Here is a 20,559-nt window from a genome sequence, read left to right on the forward strand (position 1 = left end):
TTTGGAAATTGCCCACCATCCAATGGATCTGGGCTGTGACCACCACCTCAACCCAGACTGCCCAAGTCTCGTTGCGGGGCCTACAGGTGGTGAGATCTTCACGCTCTTGTCCTTTCTCTTTCTTTCTTTTCCCTCATGCATGTCCTTGGGTGATGTTTTGCTTTCATACTGCAATGTTTTCATGTTGTTATTACTGTGGATAATGATAATCAAAATGGCTATACTCACATTTTCCTTTGCAAACAACTTGTTCCATAATAAACCCTACATATGTATATTTACAAACTCTGGTCATGCAGTTTCATTTTACTCTAACCCACCCAAGGAATCTATTAACAAGAGTTTGTTACTCTTGCCTGCTGGGGGGGGATGTGGCAACTTACCTCTTTTAATTCTGAATAATTATTTAAAGAAGATGCACTGGAAGTGATATTTTATGAAGGATTAGCAAATAGATTTCTGTGTTGTGAAGGAGGCCAAAACAACTTATAAAACTTATACAAATGTAACTTCAGTCCAGAAACCCAAAATTTGGAGCATATTGAAATTCTTCAGGTCTTTGGTAGCTTTTGGACAGAATATTGCATTCAGAAAGTGAGAGAGGGCTTAAGAGGTACTTGAGAAGGGACAAACTAATATTGCAGTGATCAGTAGGATCACTTTCTTTCTTATCTAATTTGATTATTTCCTGAATAAACAAAAGAACCCAAGCAAAAGGTAAACAGCATAACTGTTTACTTGTGTTTTCTTATGACACTTCCAGGGCAGTCTGGCTTTGTTCAAAGCCAAGTGTTTTTTATGAAAGGCATTTTCTTGTGAGCAGCAAACGTATTTGGTACTAAAAGCCAAACCTAAACTCCAAACAAGTATATGCCACATACACATTGGGGTTTTTTTATTATTTTTAAATACGCCAGTTCCAAGTTCAAATGTGTCTTTCATATCATGGTCCTCTAGCTCTGGACAATACCTCTGAACAGCTTTGATTACTCTTTTAGGACTCTGATGGAATAAAAGCACTAGGCCACTTTCAGTAAGGTCACATCCTGTATATTTTTACACTTTTTTCTGAATGTTTAAGAACATTTTCAGAGGAACACATTAAAAAAGGCTGGGTTTCTACATGGAACCCACTTTTGTCTCTTCTGTGATCCTTACTACCTTTTTCAAAGGCATTCCCAGGAGAAAACTTTGCAGTTATCGTACACAATTAATTACTGATTCTTTAACTGCCGTCAAAGAGAGTGTTTCCACATGTGCTCTTTCTCCAGTACCTTTGATCTTTGTTTTCTTCCTAAGTGAGTATGGCATTGCACTATCATCTTTGTTTTGATATACAGAGAGGGGAAAAAAGTCCTGTAGCACTGGTGATGTTCCAGGGCACTTGGCAGAAGTGCACTGGGCAGGAACTTTTCCCTTTTTCTTTTCAGTTGCTTTCTTAATACTTTTCAGGATAGTTTGGAAAGGTTTCCTATCAAAGATTGAATAGAAAGAGAAGAAATTGTATTAAAAATTCAGTTCATCTAGGCTGATTGCTTTAATATTGAAGAAGATGCAAAGGAAAAAAAAGTGTAATGTCAGAGGTCTGCTAGCTGATCTGTACCAGCTACCATCAGATCCAAATCTTTACTGAAGATCTGATTCACTTTGGACCAGCCTGTCCTTACACAGTCCCTGGAAAGGTCTCAATAAAATTTGTTTAAGGTTTAGCATTTCTGAATTAACTGGCTTTGTTTGTTTGTATTCATTCATATTTTCATTTTATCCACATTTTAATATATGTGACTGGCTATACCAGAAAATGAAAACAGAAAATTTGGATGATGCAGCTATAAATAGTCTTTTGGATCAGTTAAAGCTGAAGAAGGAAGGTAATTTTCCTATGCTTATATACAGTAATTTTACTGACATCTTTCACTGTATGGGCCATTCACAGATGAGATCTTGTTAATGATTCTTTCATCTTCTCACATGCAGCTAATAGAGATACATTCTGAACTGTTATGTGTCACTATCTGTAAACTGGGCAACTCTAGGCACAGGGAAAGAAAGTCCTTGCCTAGGGTATCACATTGCTGAGAGGCAAAGTGCCACACTGCTGCAGGACTACTGTACCTATGATTGCATCCAAGCCAATAAGCAGTTGCTCTTGGAAGTGATGCTGCAGTGGGTACTAGAGTCAGAACAAGGTGGTATCAAGGTGCTGCTGCTCACTTTCTCCACTTACTAGTCTTCCCACCCCATCTTTGCTCCTCATCCTTTCCCTTGTAGTCTACTTTACCAGCTTCTCATTTGGTGGAAAGGTCTATTTGTCTTTGCATCTGAATATCCTTGAGCTGTTTTTGTTCATGACTGCAAGTCTCATTGATTTAATTTTTAATTGTTTTTGGAGCATACTTATTTACAGTTCAAGCTTTGTTTGGGTTCAATTGCTGCAATGAAGTTACTGGGGAAACGAAAATAACTTGGAGTGACTTTCTAATTTCTTTACTAAGTAAGAAACTGCTGTTGAAGTCTGCATGTAATATCCTTTTCATGTTCCATAGCATCTGTGCATCTTTTTCTTCTGCAGCTGAAAGAATAACTAAATTCCAATGGTCGGTGAAGTAAGATTTTTTTCACATTTTATATACATATATATATATAATATATAATTACTTTTTATTTTGTTCAGAAAATTCTCAGTCATCTAACCTCTCTCTGTCCAGGTGTTGTGTGCTCTGCCATAATATTGGTAAAGAGAACTGAGATCCATTTTTAAATCCAATTGTATTTTTAGTACTGCTGTTTCACTTATAAAGAAAAATTAAAGAAAAAATAAATCAACAAAAGTTTTCAATAAAGAAAAAATTGTACTCTCAAAAAAATTTGATTAAAAGTACATATTTTATGATCTTAACAGAGAACTTCATAGGATTACTGCTGACATAAAAATATATGCATTATTTAAAAAACTGTTTTGGAATTTCACTTTTCTTACAGAATTGTTTGCTCTATCCAAGAAGAATCTTCATACATATGGTAAATAGGTTTTTACAGTCATTATAGACATGAAGGGTATCTTATAGTATAATAAAAAAATTAGTTTATTTTTCTAGAATATATGACCAAATTTCCCATAAAAATCAAAGGGGAAAAAAAGGCAAAATGACTGACCAATGAGAAGAATTTTATAGAAGTAAAATAACATTTTATCGCTGAACATGATTGTACATAGTAAAACAAAGAAGTTTTTCCCAATTACAGGAAATTTTCAAGACTTCAGAATGTTTTGTTCTCTGAATAAGAAATAATGACTACAATTTTGACTTTCCATAAGCAAAGATGAAATGAAAAAGTGAAACGGTTTGTCTGGAATACTTAAAAGGCTTTAACTTGCCTCACAACAGAAAAAAGTTTTTTAAATTAAAAAATCCTCCAGTATACATACAGATTTGTTTAAAAGACATCAACAAAGAATATTTATCAATTTTTTTCTTATAAAATTTGAGCCAAGAATTTAATGGAAATAGTCTTTCTTCTGAGAAAATTTTATTAACAATAAGAATTTCTACCATAAGGAGAAGCTGCTAACAGCAGGGAGAGACACATAATGCTTGCAAGGATCTCTGTTGTGATTGTAATTAATGTATTTTTTGGCAGATGTACAGAAATCCTTGCACTTGTGATCTCTTTCATAGGATAGTCCATTTCTCCTTACTGTCTTTTTCTACATGGCATGTTGGAGAAGATTGATATTGCAGATCTGAAGAAGTAGAGTAAGATGGACGGGAAAATGAGAAATACACTAAGTAATATTTGATTCTTACTATTCTGCTGGGGAAAATGAATGTTCCCGTGCTCAAATAATTTCTGGTTAATTTTCCAATACTGACATTTATTTTTAGTTCAAAATAAAACCACTTAATTTTTTTGTTTTGTTTCATTTTACTGTTTTATTCCTGTTAAACACTTATGTGTATAACAGTCTTGCTCACAGGGCAAAACTGAAAACAGTGTTTCTGTGATCAGCATAGCTGGAGAAATGTTCTATATTTTCCCAAATACTTATACAATTATCATTATGGACTCCCAGAATTTTTTTTTTTTTTTTTTTTTTTTTGATGATTCAGTATTAATGTCATGTAGACTTCTTCTGCTTTTACCTTCTTTTAAAATAAGAAACACATTGAAGTCCAACAGTCAGAGTCTATGACTTTGTATCTTAAATCTTCTAACTCAGAAGCTTTTTTCATCTGGTAGCAAATTTTCTTCCAAGGCTCAATTTAAATACCTCCTGCCTGGCATAGGCATATTGATGAGGAATTGCTGGGTGGAAATTTCAGAGAGGAATACCACAATAAATCAGTGTCACATATCATAGAATTGTGGAATCATTGAGGCTGAAAAAGAGCTTTAAGATCACAGAGTCCAGCCATTAACCCATCACTGACAAGTTCACCACTAAACTGTGGCAAAAAGCACTACATCTACACATCTTTTAAATACCTTCAGGGATGGTGACTCAATCACTTCCCTGGGAAGCCTGTTCCAGTGCTTGACAACCCTTTACAGGAAGAAATTTTTCCTATTATCCATTCTTAACCTCCCCTAGCACAACTTGAGGCTGCTTCCTCTTGTCCTGTCATTTCTTACTTGGGAGAAGAGAAAAGCCCTCACCTGGCTACAATTCTTTCAAGTAGTTGTGGACAGCTCCAATAAGAGCTAAACAACCCCTGCTCCCTCAGACACTTCTCATAGGACTTACTAAGAACTTGACCATTTGTTGCCTCTGTCTGGACAAATTCCAGTACCTCAATGTCTTTGTTGTCCTCACATTTGTAACTTCCAGTCAAGTGACACCTCTGCAGTTAGCCAGAACTGCTGGTAAATGATGGAGAGTTGCTTGGAGAGCACTTCTCTCAGGTCTCTCAGTGACCTTGAGTGGATCATGTCTGGCCCCATAGATTTGTGTGTGTTGAAGTGGTGCAGTCGGTCTCTGACCATTCCCCTTGGATTATTGTAGTTTCATTCTGCTCCCCATCCATCTTCCAACTCAATGGGCTGGGACCCTGAGAAAAAATTGTTGACTATTAAATACTGAGGCAAAGAAGTCATGAAGTACCTCAGCCTTTTGCTTATCCCTTGTCAATGTTTCTCCCTACATTCAATAAAAAATGGAGATTCTCCTTAGCCCTCTTTTTGCTACTTATGTATTTATAGAATTTTTTTCTTTTATTGTCTTTTACAGCAATTGCCAGATTAAGTTCTAGTTGGGCTTTGGCCCTTTTAATTTTCTTCGTGTACAACCTCACATCACCCTTGTAGTCCTCCTGAAACAGCTACCTGCTCCTTTTTTTTAAAGTCCATTAACTCTCCCTGTTGTGTGAAGTTCCAGACAAAGCTCTGTTCACCCAGGCCAGTCGTCTTCTCCAATAGATAGTCTTTTCGTACATGGGGATGTCCTGCACCTTTAAGATTTACTTCTTTAAGCACATCAAGCCTTCCTGGACCTATTTGCCCTTCAGGACTCCATATATGCTATAGTAGAGTTTCTTTGCTCCTTTTGAAATGAATAAAGTACACATCTAAGGCAGTGTTTTATTTTGTTTTATTATAGTTGCTATAAAGTGCTTTTGTGCAAAATTATTTGCTGTAGGATAATACTATCATACAAGCTATCTAGACATAAACATATATGCAAATCCTGCTACATTTCTAGAACTAGGTTATGAGATCAGAATAAAATTGAAATCTTATTCTTTGGCATTGGCATGCGCTTCATATTCTGTAAAATAAATCAGAATCTGGCAACTTGTCTAAAGCATAAAAATACAATTGAATGCTAATGTCAGTTATTTTTCTCCTGAGAATATGTTTTCAGGCATTGAATATAGTTATATTTATGTATATGCACAGAACTATATACACTTTTATAGCTGGACAAATATGTTATAAAGTAACTTAATTTTTCATTTCTTATCTTTAACGGAAGAATAATATGGTTTTGACCTTTCGGTCTTATCATGCAAACATGATGGAATTATTGCAATTATAAAGGCAATTTGGCAAAGAAAAAACATCTAAAAAGCAGATTAAATTCTAGACTATATCATTCAAGCTATTTCCAGTAGACAAATGGTGATCTGATTGAATTGTGATTGTGCAAGCTTCAGCTGGAAATTATATTCTTTTGAACCAAACAAAAATGACATCAACTACAAGGGAAATTACTCTATTAGTAACATTGGAAAACTTATCAAATGAAAAGAAACTGAAAAGAACTTTGGCTCATCTACCATACCAAAAGGAATGTTCTCTCCAAAACCATGAAGGTAAATACCAAGACATTAGAAGTTCTCAACAGTGATATTGGTTATTATAAATATTATCCTCAAACTGAAAAAAAAAAAAATATACTAGCCTGAAATTTAGAAAAAGGTGTTATAATCCCTAGAGGAGTAAAACTTCATCATATCAGTCCAACAACATGAGGGAAAATTAGAACTCTCTGTAGTACTTAGCTTCATAAATGTGCATTTATATAACGTGGTTTTCATGTCATAATAGGTACCTATAAACAGCAATGCAGGAGGCCAATTAAATTCTGTGCCTATGTTCCAAAAGTAAAACTGCAAAAAAGTATATTTATTATTGTCTGTTACAGCCCATCAGCTACAGGTTCATAAAAATATGTCTCTCAGAAGCGACATGCTGTAGTTTGGAATGACAAGTTTTTACTGCAGTCTTGAGCAGTAGGAGTGAATTTCACAGTACTTGAAAGAAATGAGGCATATTTGAAGAAAAGGAAAAGAAATTGATCCAGGATAAAAATCTGTTAAAATATGTTTGTGTGGTATCATATTAACACTAGGTAGTACAGAGATTCTCAAGCATTTTTCAAAATCAGCTATACCAATTTGTTTTAGTCCAGCTTTTCTATTAAATAATTTCCACATACTTCCTAAAACACATTAAATAAATTATCACACATGTATCTCTCACCCTGTTGCCAAAATGAAAATACTGTTAAAATATATTATTTTTTTGTTCAATTTTCTTATGTATTTTTACTACTGCATCCTTGCACCTTTGCAATCTTCAATCAAGAGCAGATAAAGTTTTATTTCCCACTTTAACCATTTTTGCTATTTAACTCTTTCACTGCATATGAGGAGGGAATATATCAACCACAGCCTATGTCTAGAAATCAGTTTTTTTCTGGGTGAAAACATCTGATTTTTTTATATGAAAATGAAAGAAAATTAATCTTCTATCCCAATATGATTCCTGTTTATTGGAAGATTTGGAACTGACAAAGGATAAAAATTAATATCAATCAGAAAGTGAGGAATACTTTAAACACTTGGCTTTAAACACTTGTTTTCACTCTGGCTTTAGGAACTGACTTAACAATCTGACATATGCCAAAAAAGCACTAAGGGCATGAGCGGTGCACATGTGACCTTCTACAGAACTTGGAAAATTTTAAAGTTTTTAAATAGACTTTTCATTTTAACATTTGTTTTAAATCTTGAAAACTAAAGTATTGACGTTTATGTCAAACAAAAGCATTTGTTCAATAGTGATAATTGTTCATTATTAAAGGAAATGCTCCATGTGTCAAAAAGGGTAGCAGTTTTTCTTATATAATTTTGCACAACTTAAACACAAAATTTTCTTATATGGTGAAAGAAAATGAGTTATTTTTTTACATATGCAAAACCAAAACCAGCATGGCAAGATACACTGCAGATTTTTATACTGTGAGATCATATTGTAGCCTGTACTTCTGTGTTATATTGAACTATACAAATTGCAGATTATGTCCAGCTGCACAGTAAAAAGTAGTTAATAGACAGATTTTATGCTGATGATACAAATTTTCAAGGTGATTGTTTTTAAACAAAAACATTTAACTCGAATTGAATGTATGTTTTAAGCTTCCCCATTTATCTACATGTGCTATTTTTCTATAACGTACTTGGTGGAGTTACTACAGAGAAGCATAGTTGTTACTGGTTTAGATATGTTGCTACTTTGTCTGATGCAAAGTACAGTTTTTAAAAAGAACAATGCTATCTGTACATCATACAGCTACCAAAAGGTAAGACATCTTATGTCTTAACAGTAGCTTCAGCTTTGTGAATATTTCAGTGATTTTCTTTCTCAGTTAGGAATAGAATCTGTCTCATGATCAGCTCTGAAAATGTGTAAGGCAATGAGAGCGTTTTTTCCCTTTTGCTGGAAAGGTGAATTATGTACTTTGCTAGAACTAAAGCTTATACAGCTACGATTTCTTCTTCTTATTCCCTGCTGGTTATCTTAATACATCCTGGTCTGATCTCTCAGCACTATGCATATCTGGTTGTGTCATGTTTGCTAAAGGTGGTAGTATCACCTCTGAGTGTGATCTAGGTTGTGCTTAGAATGAGATGGTATCGATTAAGCCAACTATTTTTTTAGAACATGGCGAATTCGTTTATGTCCATCTCTAAACCAACCACAGCTTTCCTTGCTCTTTAGTTAAAAAAAAGTAGGGGGCATGAAATTTATCACTACATGAAACACCTTAGGAGATGTAATACACAGAGTCAGAGGAAACGTTCATTTATTAGTGCCACCAAGTGAAGATTACCTACTCAGAGAATATTAGAAAAAGCTAAGCTGAGTATCTGGAAGTAATTAACACCCTCTAAATAATTGCCAGATGTCCGCAGCATGAGTACTTCACCTAGTTTTGGGCCTCCCAGTAATATAGAGACATTCTCTTATGAAGTCAGGCTGAGAGAGTTGGTGTTCAGTCTGGAGAAGAGAAGGCTCTGAGGAAACTTTATTGTGGCTTTTAGCTATTTAAAGGGGGCTTATATGAAAGACAGAAAAAGGCTTTTTACTAGGGCCTGTAGTGACAGGACAAGGAATAATTGTCTGAAACTGAGAGGAGATTTAGATTGGAAATTCTTTACTATGAGGAGGGTGAAACACTGGAATAGGTTGCCCAGAGGCACTGTGGCTGTCACATCACTGGAAGTGTCCAAGGTTTGGTTAGATGGGGCTTTGAACGACCTGGTTCTCTTTCTTAACTTAGTCTCTGATTCTTACTCACAGGCCTTCAATCTGCTCATGGCTTCTCTTCAGAGACAGCTTTTCATATGCAACCCACTTCTTGATGTAGCTCTTCACCTCTCCTTCCCTGTGTCTTCTGAACTGTCAATAGCTATTGATAGTTGTACTCCAGTCAGGGGACTCATCTCACCAAGCTTTGGTAATGTCAAGAAGGTCATAATTTTTAGCAACATGTGGCTTCCAATTCCTCTTGTCTGTTACCCATGCTGAGTACATTGGTGTAAAGGCTCCTCAGCTGGGCTGTTGTCTGTGTCACCTTCATAGAGGAATACCCCTTAATAATTTTGAGATATTTCTCTGGTGTTTCCCTGTTGGCTTCTGTCACCTCAGGAATCCCTGGATCATCTCCATAAGACTGGCAATGTGCTCTGGTGTGGCCAATACAGCTCAGAGTCACAGGCAGAGGACTCTTGCTAGCACCCAGTCCCCTCTAACTTTGCATCTCATCCCAGAGCTTTCCAGGGCAAGCCTGATACTGTTCCTCATATAAATTAACATATGACTTAAAGCTCTGCCAATGAGCCCCGCTAGTTCCTAAGCAAAGAATGTCCTCCCTCCCTGAGAAAAGTGAGTCCCATCTGGTGCCAGCATGCCTGGTGATGCATAGGCCACTCATTCCATTGTCAAAACCCCCAACATTTTGACAGTGACAGCAGTCATGGATCCATGTATTAATAGATTCAGCCCATATGTTTCTTCCAATGTTTCTGCCTTCAACTGGAAGTATAAAGGAAAATATAACTTGTGGCCCAGAGTCTGTTATCAAATACACCAAGGCCCTGAAGTGCTTTTTGATTGCCCTTGGACTACATGTAGCTACTTCATCAACTCCTACATGAAGGATCAGTAGCTGGTAGTATTCTGAGGGCCACACCAAGCTAAGAAGTTTCCTGGTGATGTCCTTAACCCAGGCCCCACAGAAGCACCAGATCTCCTAATGGTTTGGGTCCGATTGGCGTATTGGGTGATGCCATGATGATTTTTTGCCTTTTCTTTCATACCCCTTTTATACCTTTTTACATCTTCTGTATTCTTAGTGCTTTTTGCCTACATTCTTGGACTTGTCTGTCAAACTAAGAGATTAAACATTTTAGAAGCTTCGTAGTTAGGGATCAGTGTGCCTCAGACCCCAAGGTCCTCTCCAGAACACATTCTGTAAACTAAGATAGAGCCATCCAGGAGAAGGTTCCTTGGGGAGGGGGGCTCACTCAAACCTCTCATTGGGGAATCTTTGACAGATATGCTAATTAGTAAGACCTATAATTATATATTTGATCTATTGTGTGTGTGCATTGCGGTGTGCATTGGGGTGCATTCGACCTAGCCGTGGTGCACCTAAGGATCCTTAAAATAAATACAAATGTAAAATCCCTTTTTCCCTTCTAACCGTGTTTGATTCTTGATTTTAAGACCAGGAAAAGGCATCAGGGCCCTCTGTTGAGATGTCTCTACCCATATCAGGGGTCTGAAACAAGATTATCTTTGAAGGTCTCTTCCAACACAAACCATTCTATCATTCTGTGATCAGTGGGAGAAAGTTCAGCACAAAACCACAGTGATGTCTGGATGCTGAAACTCTTGCCCTGTGACAGGAGCCTGAGGAAGTTGAGCTGCTTCAGCTTGGAGTAGAGATGACTTCTGGTAGACCACACAACAGCCCACCAGAACCTATCGGAAGGTTATCGAGAAGTTAGAGCCAGGATCTTCACAGTGAGGCATGGCAGAAAGATTTTTGTCCAGCAGCAGAAGGCAATGTCATTTCTATTGTTCCATCTTTCCTTTTGCATAGTCTCATACAGACTCAGTCCTGTTGGCTGAACGCATCAATTGCCCTTTACTGCATACAGTTTTAAACTAGTAGAGAAGTAAAATCCTTGTCTTCTGTTCTTTGAAGATAGTAGATGAGTGAGAGCCACATTATCTAGTCCTCTGAGAAAAAGAGGTAAGATTCTAATGTACATTGAACCATGTATGTTATATATGAGAAACCAGTCCAAAAAATGGAAGACAAATATTTCACTAATCATATATGTTAACAAGAAGGTATGCCTCAATAGGCCCTTGTGATTGGATTTTTCTTATTCTAAATGCTTCATGCCCTAGCATACTTCATCAGTGTATGATGTGCCTGGAAAATGAAATAGATATTAATAGAACTGACTATAACTAGTGATTGCTTTTAGTAAAAGTTGACTAACATCAAATAAAAGAAATTTCTAATTGAATCAACCACACTGAGATGTGTACTTTGCTGTCTACTTAGTGTTTATAACTAATGACAAGAATGTTTTCAAGGATACATACTCAGCTGGAATTAATACATGATCCAGTCCCTAATTATTAATCAAGAAATAAAGAATTTATGGTGTAAAGTATTTATGGTCTAAAAAATCTAGTTGCTCTAGGCAATCATCTTAGGACAAAAATGTAATGGTGAGTTTTTTCAAATACATGGAGCAGAAACAAAGTAGATTAGAAAATAACACTATCTGCTGTTGTGTTTGGGTTTGTTTTTTGCTTAAAGTTGATTCCCCGAATCTGCAAGATTCAAGAGATCAACAAGAAGCTGGTGCTGACAACTTATTCGGAGCAGCAGATGCAAATACATTGTATCTTAAATTGTGTATTTTTGCTAAAGCTACTCTATAAAATTATTATTATTTTATCCTTCAAACAATTTATATAAGGATGAACAATGTTACAGTGTTATCACACTGAGAATTTTGACTATCCAATAATTTAATTGCACCTATTGAAGAAAAAAAGCAGTAGGTATAGGGTTTTCAGTCAATTTAAATCTGAAAACAGAATGGTTTTTTGAACATAAAATCAAATCAGGTTGATAAGCATTATTTTAAATAACAACTAAAACAAACAAAAATATGAGGGTCTCAGGATTAAATAATATGCAAAGAAATAGAAACTTTAGGAGAACATATTCAGTACTGGCATTGCTGTGAGTATATTCAAATTAATATTCTCATAATTAAAAACTAAACAAAGGGTCTTTGTATCATCGTTAGAATCACTGGACTATAGTACTGGGTCAAATTACTTGAGGGCAAAATTTAATTGAAGTGCTAATGTTAGTTTAAAGAAACATTTTTTAAAGGCTTAGGAAATTTGGACAAGCATACCTTTGTTCATGTTCAAGTGTATTTATGTGTGAGGGATGAAAAGTAGGAGGAAAAAATGTATCCTAATTTAACTGTCAATACGAAAGAGATTATTAGTATTTCAAAATCAAAAATAACAGTCATCAGTCATAGATCACTCTGTGGAAATAGTGCTGAAATTCAGGCTGCATCTCAAAGCTCTGATGTCTAGGTGTTCACAGACAGGAGTATGTATGGTACCCACGTGAACCATGAGAGTCAATACACCACCAACCAAATGGAGCCAAGAGGTATTCAGCTGAGCAGATGCAGGTGTCGCCAATATAGATACCTGCACACAACAGAATAATTCCTTCCAGTACTTGAAGGGAGGAGCCTACAAGGAAGCCAGAGAGGGACTCTTTGTTCAGAATTCCAGTGACAGGACAAGAATGAATGGGAACAAACTAAGGGAGGGGAAATTTAATCTGGGTATTAGAAAGGAATTATTTACTGTGAGGGTTGGTGAGAAACTGGAATGGGTTGCCCAGGGAGGTTATGAATTCCCCAACCCTGGCAGTGTTCAAAGGCAGTTAGGACAAGGTCTTGAGCAACCTGGCCTAATATAAGGTGTCTCTGCCCATGCCAGCAAAATTGGGACTAGATAATCTTTAAGGTCCCTTCCAATCCTTAACATTCTATGATTCTAATAATTTGGAAACTGAGTCTACTGAACTCCATTAACCCCAGTCCTGATTAGTATCACCATGAATATAAACCAGCTAAATATCCTTGCAAGAAAGGAAAGAAAATGATTTTGTTACCATAAGGTCTAGGTCCACCCTATTTTAGGCAACCATATCACACGAAGCTATTCTTAATCTGGACACAGTCTTTTGACTCCTTGCCATACTCTTCCCATTAGTTCCTAAAGAACCATCATTTTTGCTTGTCTGTTATATTCACTTTGTTATGGTCCATGGAGATAAAAATAACTTTTTTTTTCATGCTACTAATAGCAGACCATGTTAAAATAATTGCTACTTTTTGAGTTTTTAAAGAAAAATACATTTTTCAGAGAGGGAGTTACTTCTTAATACCTTTTGTAGTAATTTATGTTTGCTTCAATGTTTTTGCTTTAATACTTTAAAAACCACTCTATACTTATACAAACTTTGACTGAAATTTTGCATTTTGAGAGGCATAGAAACCATTGATGGCGGCTCATTAAAAACTTCTAGACAGTAATTCATAGATCATTTGATATGACGTAATTATATTTTGGTTAAAATAATTTGAAGAAACAAATCTATTTAACATCAGGTCTGAAAGAAGTTACTTAGGTTCACAAAACTTTAAAAGAATACAAGATAGAAAAATAAACCCCATTATACCTAAGCCGTAAGGGTTTATTTGTTTAAAAACCTTCCTAGGTTTACAAATTCAAGGGAAGTATATACATTTAAATTAACAACACTGAAATAGAACCATCACTTGAAGGCAATATCTGAATAGGAAAATAAAACCAAAAAATTCTGGGTTTGATAGGCTGACAGAAGAATAAGTGAAGATACAGATAAATAATGAGCAATTTGAGTTGCTGAAACTCAGTCTCGTTTCTCTCTGCTAAAGGCAGCTGGAGGAAGGTATAAGCTTTTTTCAGTGCATGGTTTGATTTTGCTTCCGTACTTTGCTTTCTTGGCATACTGCTTTATAGTAATACAGACAGTCATTAATAACATAAAGCACACTTTACAGGTGGTTTTCTTGCAATATATACATTTATAAAAGAATAATGGATGGGAAAGTGTACCTAATGGGATTTCTTCTTCATTATAAAATTATCCCAATCTTAGCATTTTGCAATCACATCATTATGATTGTAGAACACATGGGAAAATCAAGTGTAGCTATTATGATAGCAATCTTTGCTAACATTACCTTGTGCAGACCAAAACTGATGGATTGTCTCACTACCTAAGAAACACCTTTATGGAAACATTTACTGTGGTAAATTATTAGACAGAATTTCTCCTCACCACCTGTGCAATTTGATAAAAAGTATGTTCAGTAGAGGTAGCTGCTAAGATTCCATTACTTCACAGTTGTTAAATTTAACATTTCAGGTTTGGTGGTAGCAAAACCTTCTGGAGGTGAATATATCTATCACGGTGCCAACCCTTCCTCTTTGTCCAATGGATTTATATTGTACCTATTCAGTTTTAGCCCTCTACAGTTATCATGATCAGTCCTGTAGAAAACAGTATCAAGCATGTTGGCACTCTATGAATGAATCTAATGTCTCTTTACTGGTGTATGTAGTTTTCTACCCACTTCCTTTGTCCTCTGTACCTAGCAGTACTGGGATATCTAGCTTTTGATAAGCTGAGAAAAAAAGAAATGCTTTCTCTACTTTCCTTTTTCTTCTTTCTTTGTTTTCCAAACCTTTTAAATAAAAAGCAATCTGCTAAAACCTGATTACAAGTAGCTTTTTGGAGTCTGAATTCACATTAGCATAATGCCTGGAAAGTCACAGTATTCCTTGAAAATGTGAGATTTTAGTACCATTCACTGCCTGAGGGTAGCCAGAAAGACATATGGATTTTCCATAAGCCTAGAAACCTGTATGCTCACTTAGTCTTATCTGTAAGGTTTATCTGGCTGCCATAAAGTAGCTGTGTATCCTGATAACGAATTTCTGAGTCCAACACATGATGGAGAGGATCTAATCTTCCATACCTGTAGAGGAAGAATTGAATTTCAGAATTTCTTCTTGGAAAGGGTTTTTAAGCATTGGAATGGGCTGCCTAGGGTGTAGTGGAGAAACCGGTCATGGCACTTAGTGCTGTGGTTGAGTTGACAAAGTGGTGATCGGTCAAATCTTGAACTAGGGCACCAGAGCTGGGCAACAGTGTTTCTGGGCTCCCAGCTCCTCACCTGAATCTCTTGGAGAAGTATTTTTCACAAGGGCATGGAGTGAAAAGACTAGTGGGAATGTCCTCAAACTGACAGAGGGCAGGGTTAGATGTTAGAATGAAATTCTTTACTGTAAGGTTTGTGAGACCCTGGCACAAGTTTTTCAGAGAGGCTGTGGACTCCCCATCCATGAAGGTGTTCAAGACCAAGCTGGATGGGGCTCTGAGTAGCCTAGTCTAGTGGAAGGTGTCCTTGTCTGTGGCAGGGGATTGGAACCAGATGGTCTCTAGGGTCCCTTCCAACCCAAACCATTCTGTGATTCTGTGATCTTGGCAGTCTTTGCTAGCCTAAGTGATTTTGTGATTCTATGAGGAGCTGTACAATGCAGATAGTCAATCATGATTTTTATTAGGCACACTCTCAGATATCCTCTCATTTCCTCACTCATGTCCAGAATACAACTCATTAAGCAGGTAGATGGGCCATAAAGACAGTCACTGGAGACCTGCAAGAGATGTACCATTGCAGCTACTGCCCTCTCTCCGGAGAAGCAGCTGGTTCTTCTCACCAACAAGGAAAAAGAACAGCACAAAGGTTGTGATCTTTACTAGTGCCTTTGGGGAACTCCAGTTTCCCTCCTCTCTCACAGACCTTTGGCAGCAGCAAGCCTGTTTATACATTTTGTCCTGAGCTTTTCTAGCTCAAGAAAAAGATTTTTTGAGTATAATAAAATTTGCTGGACAACCAACCCATATTGTTTTAATACATCTATTAGAATGTTAAGGAACTCCAACGTTGTGGTGATGGAAGACCATAAAATAGTCAAAGTAGTTGCTTTTTTTAATCATAAACAAATATAGGGATTCTTTTAGCAGTCTGCCCAATGTCAACACTTCGAATCTTGTTAGCTTCATGTTCACATATTTTTTTCTCTTGTACTAAATCTTTTATCTAAGTTTTTCTTAGCTTTGATTAGTCAAAAGAGCAGAAACTGAATTCCTGTAATGAAATCTGAAATCATGAGTATGAGGCAGAAAATCAAACTTGACATCTTTACATAACATACATAAGAAAGCAAATTTTATGCAGCCAGGAAATTCCAGATGAGCAAACTTAAACCAGCATTTTAATACCATGGACATGTCCTATTCAGTGCAATAGACTTACATTGGATTATTCTTATCCATCCAGAGGTCAGCTGGCTTGCTGTCATAATTGCTAAACAAGTACCTTTACCACATGACAGTTCATGCCTTGTGGCAAGGAAAGCTTTGATCAGAATCCCTGGAACCTGTGCTCCTTTAAGTCATTTTCTGTCCTCTCAAAGAGAGTTCTAAGGAGTTTATCAAGCCATATGCTTTTACTGCTTAATTCTATGAGCTATACAGAACGTTTTTCTTTCTAAAAGATGCTGATAATGATTATTAATAATTATTATGTTATTGTGCATATCACAGTATCTTTAGCCATATATTGTTAGATGTTTTATTAAAGCATGGTATACACAAATGCTGTACCATTCTGGATATCAAATCCAAATAGACAGGACAGACCTATTATTTCCATTTCTACAGAAAATGAAAAGATATCTATAAGACTATATAGTTTACCAGAATCACAAAAAAACTGAAACAAGACGTACTGTCTGTGGTTATCAGTAGTTTGCCTAATGTTTTAGTCTCTTTAATATACTGAAATATTGTTCTGTCTTTCTAAAAATAAGCCACTTGCATTTTTTCTTTGGGAAGGCAGCAAAATTTCATTCTTTCTTACTTTTTTTTTTTTTCTTTTTTAACTGATATTTGCACATATTGAATCCATTATCATTCATAATAATTAGTTTAACAAACTTGACCAATTAATTATGTTGTGTTTGTGGAACAGTGCTGCACTTTCAGTATGAAAATACAGCCCGTGGCTTGCTATGTTTATTCTCCATCTAGCTCTAACACAAATCCATTCCTGTTTTTATTCTAGTTATATTAGGATATAACTTGAAGGACTTGCCTTCTACCATCTTGGTGGAAGGAACAATTCTGTCAGACTGTAAAATTTTTTCATCAAAGCCAGTTACCTCCTTTTACTTCAACTTTCAAGACCCATGGTACTGTTTGTAGATGTGAATGACCTTGTGGCTTTTGTTTTTCTCTTTTTCACCTGACATAATTATTGTTTTATTTTATTTGAAGTTTTGAAGGTAATGGTTGTAACTTCACAGATCATCATTTGATGGATAGTGTGCCTATTCAGTCTGAATAGAGAGTATGTTACTACATGAATTATATCGGTTAGCAGTGCATTAAACTGGTTTGTGTGGCTGATTGAACTTTGTGAGAATGAGCATCTGCATGCTATAGAAAAAAAAAAGGCAAATTCCAAGAAAATTAGTAGTTTCCTGGACATTCTCACAGATCTTTGCATTCCGTTTGTGTCTGAAGACGTCAAAGAGATTAGTCCTTTTTATTATGAACTGGTGGTGGGACTTTAAAAAAAACCACAGCTATATCTTCTACTTTATTCATCCAGCTACTGGCTGTTTATAGAAATCTCATACTTTTTCTTGTTCAGTTTGTTACCAGATGCCTTATGTTTGATTATTTTTTGATCGTCAGTAGTCAGCTGAGCAGAAATCTCATGTCTTTTGTAATTAATTCATATGCTTTGTACAGCAATACTGCCCAAATACCTACGAACTCTAAACCATGACTTTGTGCAATCCCTAGCAAAAACACAGGCTGGGAACTAACTGGCTGGGGATCAGCTTTCAGAAAAGCCCCCAGAGGTTTTGACTGACAGCAGGCTGGGAATGAGCCAACATGTCTGCATGAATCCTTGATCTGGAAGCAATTGAGGTCAATATTGGGCCATATTAATAGGACAACAGTCAGAAGGTCAAGGGAAGTGATTATCTTCTCTGATCAACATCTGTTAGACTACATATAGAGTTTTGCACTCCCATCCCCACCTCACTACTTGAAAGATATGGATAACTTGGAGCGAGTTCAGTATTAGGTCACAAGGGCAGGGCAAGCAGTGGCCAAATGACTTTCACCTATGAAGAGAGGTTGAGGAAACTGGGCTTGTCAGCCAAGAGAAGAGCAACAACCTCCTTCCCTACATTTGGGAGCAGGTTATTCACAGTGTGTACAGTGGGAGGGTGAAAGATGATGGACGTGAAACAAGGTAATTTCAGTTTGGTATAAGGCAAATTTTTTTCCTGTGAGGAGACACAAGCAGTGGAACAGGTCACCCAGAGAATTTGTACAGTCTTTTTCCATCCTCCAGGGTTTTAAAGACCCATATACATAGCTCTGAGCTGTCTCATCTCATAGCTGACCTTCCTTTGAGCCAGCAGTTATCCTAGAGACAACTTCAAGTTGCTCTTGAATTATCCAGTGATTCTAATCTGGAGTAACAACTCCATGGATTGAAAGCTGAGAAGGTAGTAAATGCACACAGAACTATGATAACAAGGAACTTGTGGCACATCCTGAGGGCAAAGCACTGACTGGGTGACAATAACTTTCATCTCTTTCACCTGTTTGCACCTGTGCAAGGAGCCTATGTCTGCTGTGCTTGCATTCAGGCTAATTATTTCAGTATTGTGAATAATGGAAATTCACCTACCTAAAGATTCTGCAATGCTTTAAAGGTGATTGCAGGTATACCAAGCTGTCTTTTTACAATAAATAAGGGTAGGAAAATTCAGGTAGCACTTTAAGTGTCTTTCTGCCCATTATTGTACTTTAAAGAATTGATGGATACTTGTCCAGTTTTTCTGTTGTAATGCCACATTACTGACTAGGTCTTGCAGTCAAACTATTGACATCAATCAGTATTAGTAAAGTTCAAACTCATCTTCTAGATACATCCATAGGACTTTTGACAAAAAAGTCTGTATGTTTGCATAGATGAAGCATGATTTACATAAAAGGAAAAAGAAAAAAGAGAAAGTCTATAATATACTGGACTTTCCAAAGAAAATAGCCTTGTATTATGCATGCAAAAAGCAGGTAAACTTGTCTGTCTGTTCAATATTAAAAAGTATGTAAAAAATCCCCATATATTCAATTCTACAACACTTTGAATATTAATTCACAGTGGAAAAATCAATTTAAACTCTCAGGATCCAGAATATTGTTAATATTTCTTTAACATAACTTTTTCCTTGTCTCAGAACAAAATATTTACTTTTTTCTTACTACACTGACAGATTTTTCCTTTGAAAAAATTTGTACTCAGACAGAAAAAAGTTTCTTAAAACAACATGCATGTATGAATTCAGCATAAATACCTAGATATAATGGTTTAAATAGTGCCTCAAGGTGCATAAAAACGTTCTTTTCAGAGCACAAAACTTTTTTCTACTTGTAGATCAACTGCTGAAGAAGTACTTGCTTGAAATAGAACTTGTAATGCTCCCTGTCATCCAAATCAGGAATCAGTGTGATTTATTGTTTGACTTACTTTCTTCAGATAAACTAGATGAAATAAACATAATTACACCAAGTTTAAACTGATTTTATTTAGCAAAGAGTATACAGATCCAGTTTGTGGATTTCCTCCAAGTGTTTACATGCATATGTGCGAAGACATTTAATTAAATCAGAGGAGGAAAGTAGTGGTAGTCATGTTCCCTGGTTTTATTGGTAGTTAATTTTACTGGCTTCACTGTATTTGAAAAAGTCTCAACAGATATCTTCAACAGCAGAATGATCCAGCACGCATTTTCACCTCCCAGAAAAATGCTCTAAAGCCCAAGAGGTGAACTAGGCTGGGATGTAAAGGACATTTTTTTCACTTGTATTTGATAAGGGCTGCTACTCAGAAGAGTGTGTTAAATTAAATAAGGAAAAGTGTGTCTCTGAGTATAAAAAAGAGAGGTTTATTTTGTGTTACAGTGTTATCTGATAAAATACATCTATTTGCAGTCCTGAATGCAGTTGTAGATGTTAACTTCTCGTCTCCTTCACCTGTGCTGTGGATGTTGAATGGACACCTAATGGCTTCTGGGGCATCCAGGACACATTTTCTTTTGTACATATAGACTTGCAGATCCAGTTCTGAAACTAGTGTGATTCCAGGCTGCATGCTATTGTAACCACCTCGCTTGGGATTGTGAATTTCACTATTATGACCAAACTTAGCCACCTTTCTTGTCTGCTTGGCCTTGATTTTGATCATACTCTGCAGCCTGTTGGCATCCAAAAAACATACACCATGAATGTACAGATATGACACATGCACTGTGGTAAATCTGTCTACTGTTGATACTCTCTGCTCCAAAATAATTTTCAGCTTGGAGTAGTTTAAGACGTAAGCAGTAGTCCAAGAAATATTTCACAAGAAATATCTGGATGTTTAGGTTTCACTGATATATATATATACCACATAAACTTCATGCATTTGTACGATCTTAGTAAGTTCATATACTGACCTATAA

This window comes from Coloeus monedula, assembly GCF_965178545.1.
Source record: "Coloeus monedula genome assembly, chromosome: 4".
Taxonomy (NCBI): Eukaryota; Metazoa; Chordata; class Aves; order Passeriformes; family Corvidae; genus Coloeus; species Coloeus monedula.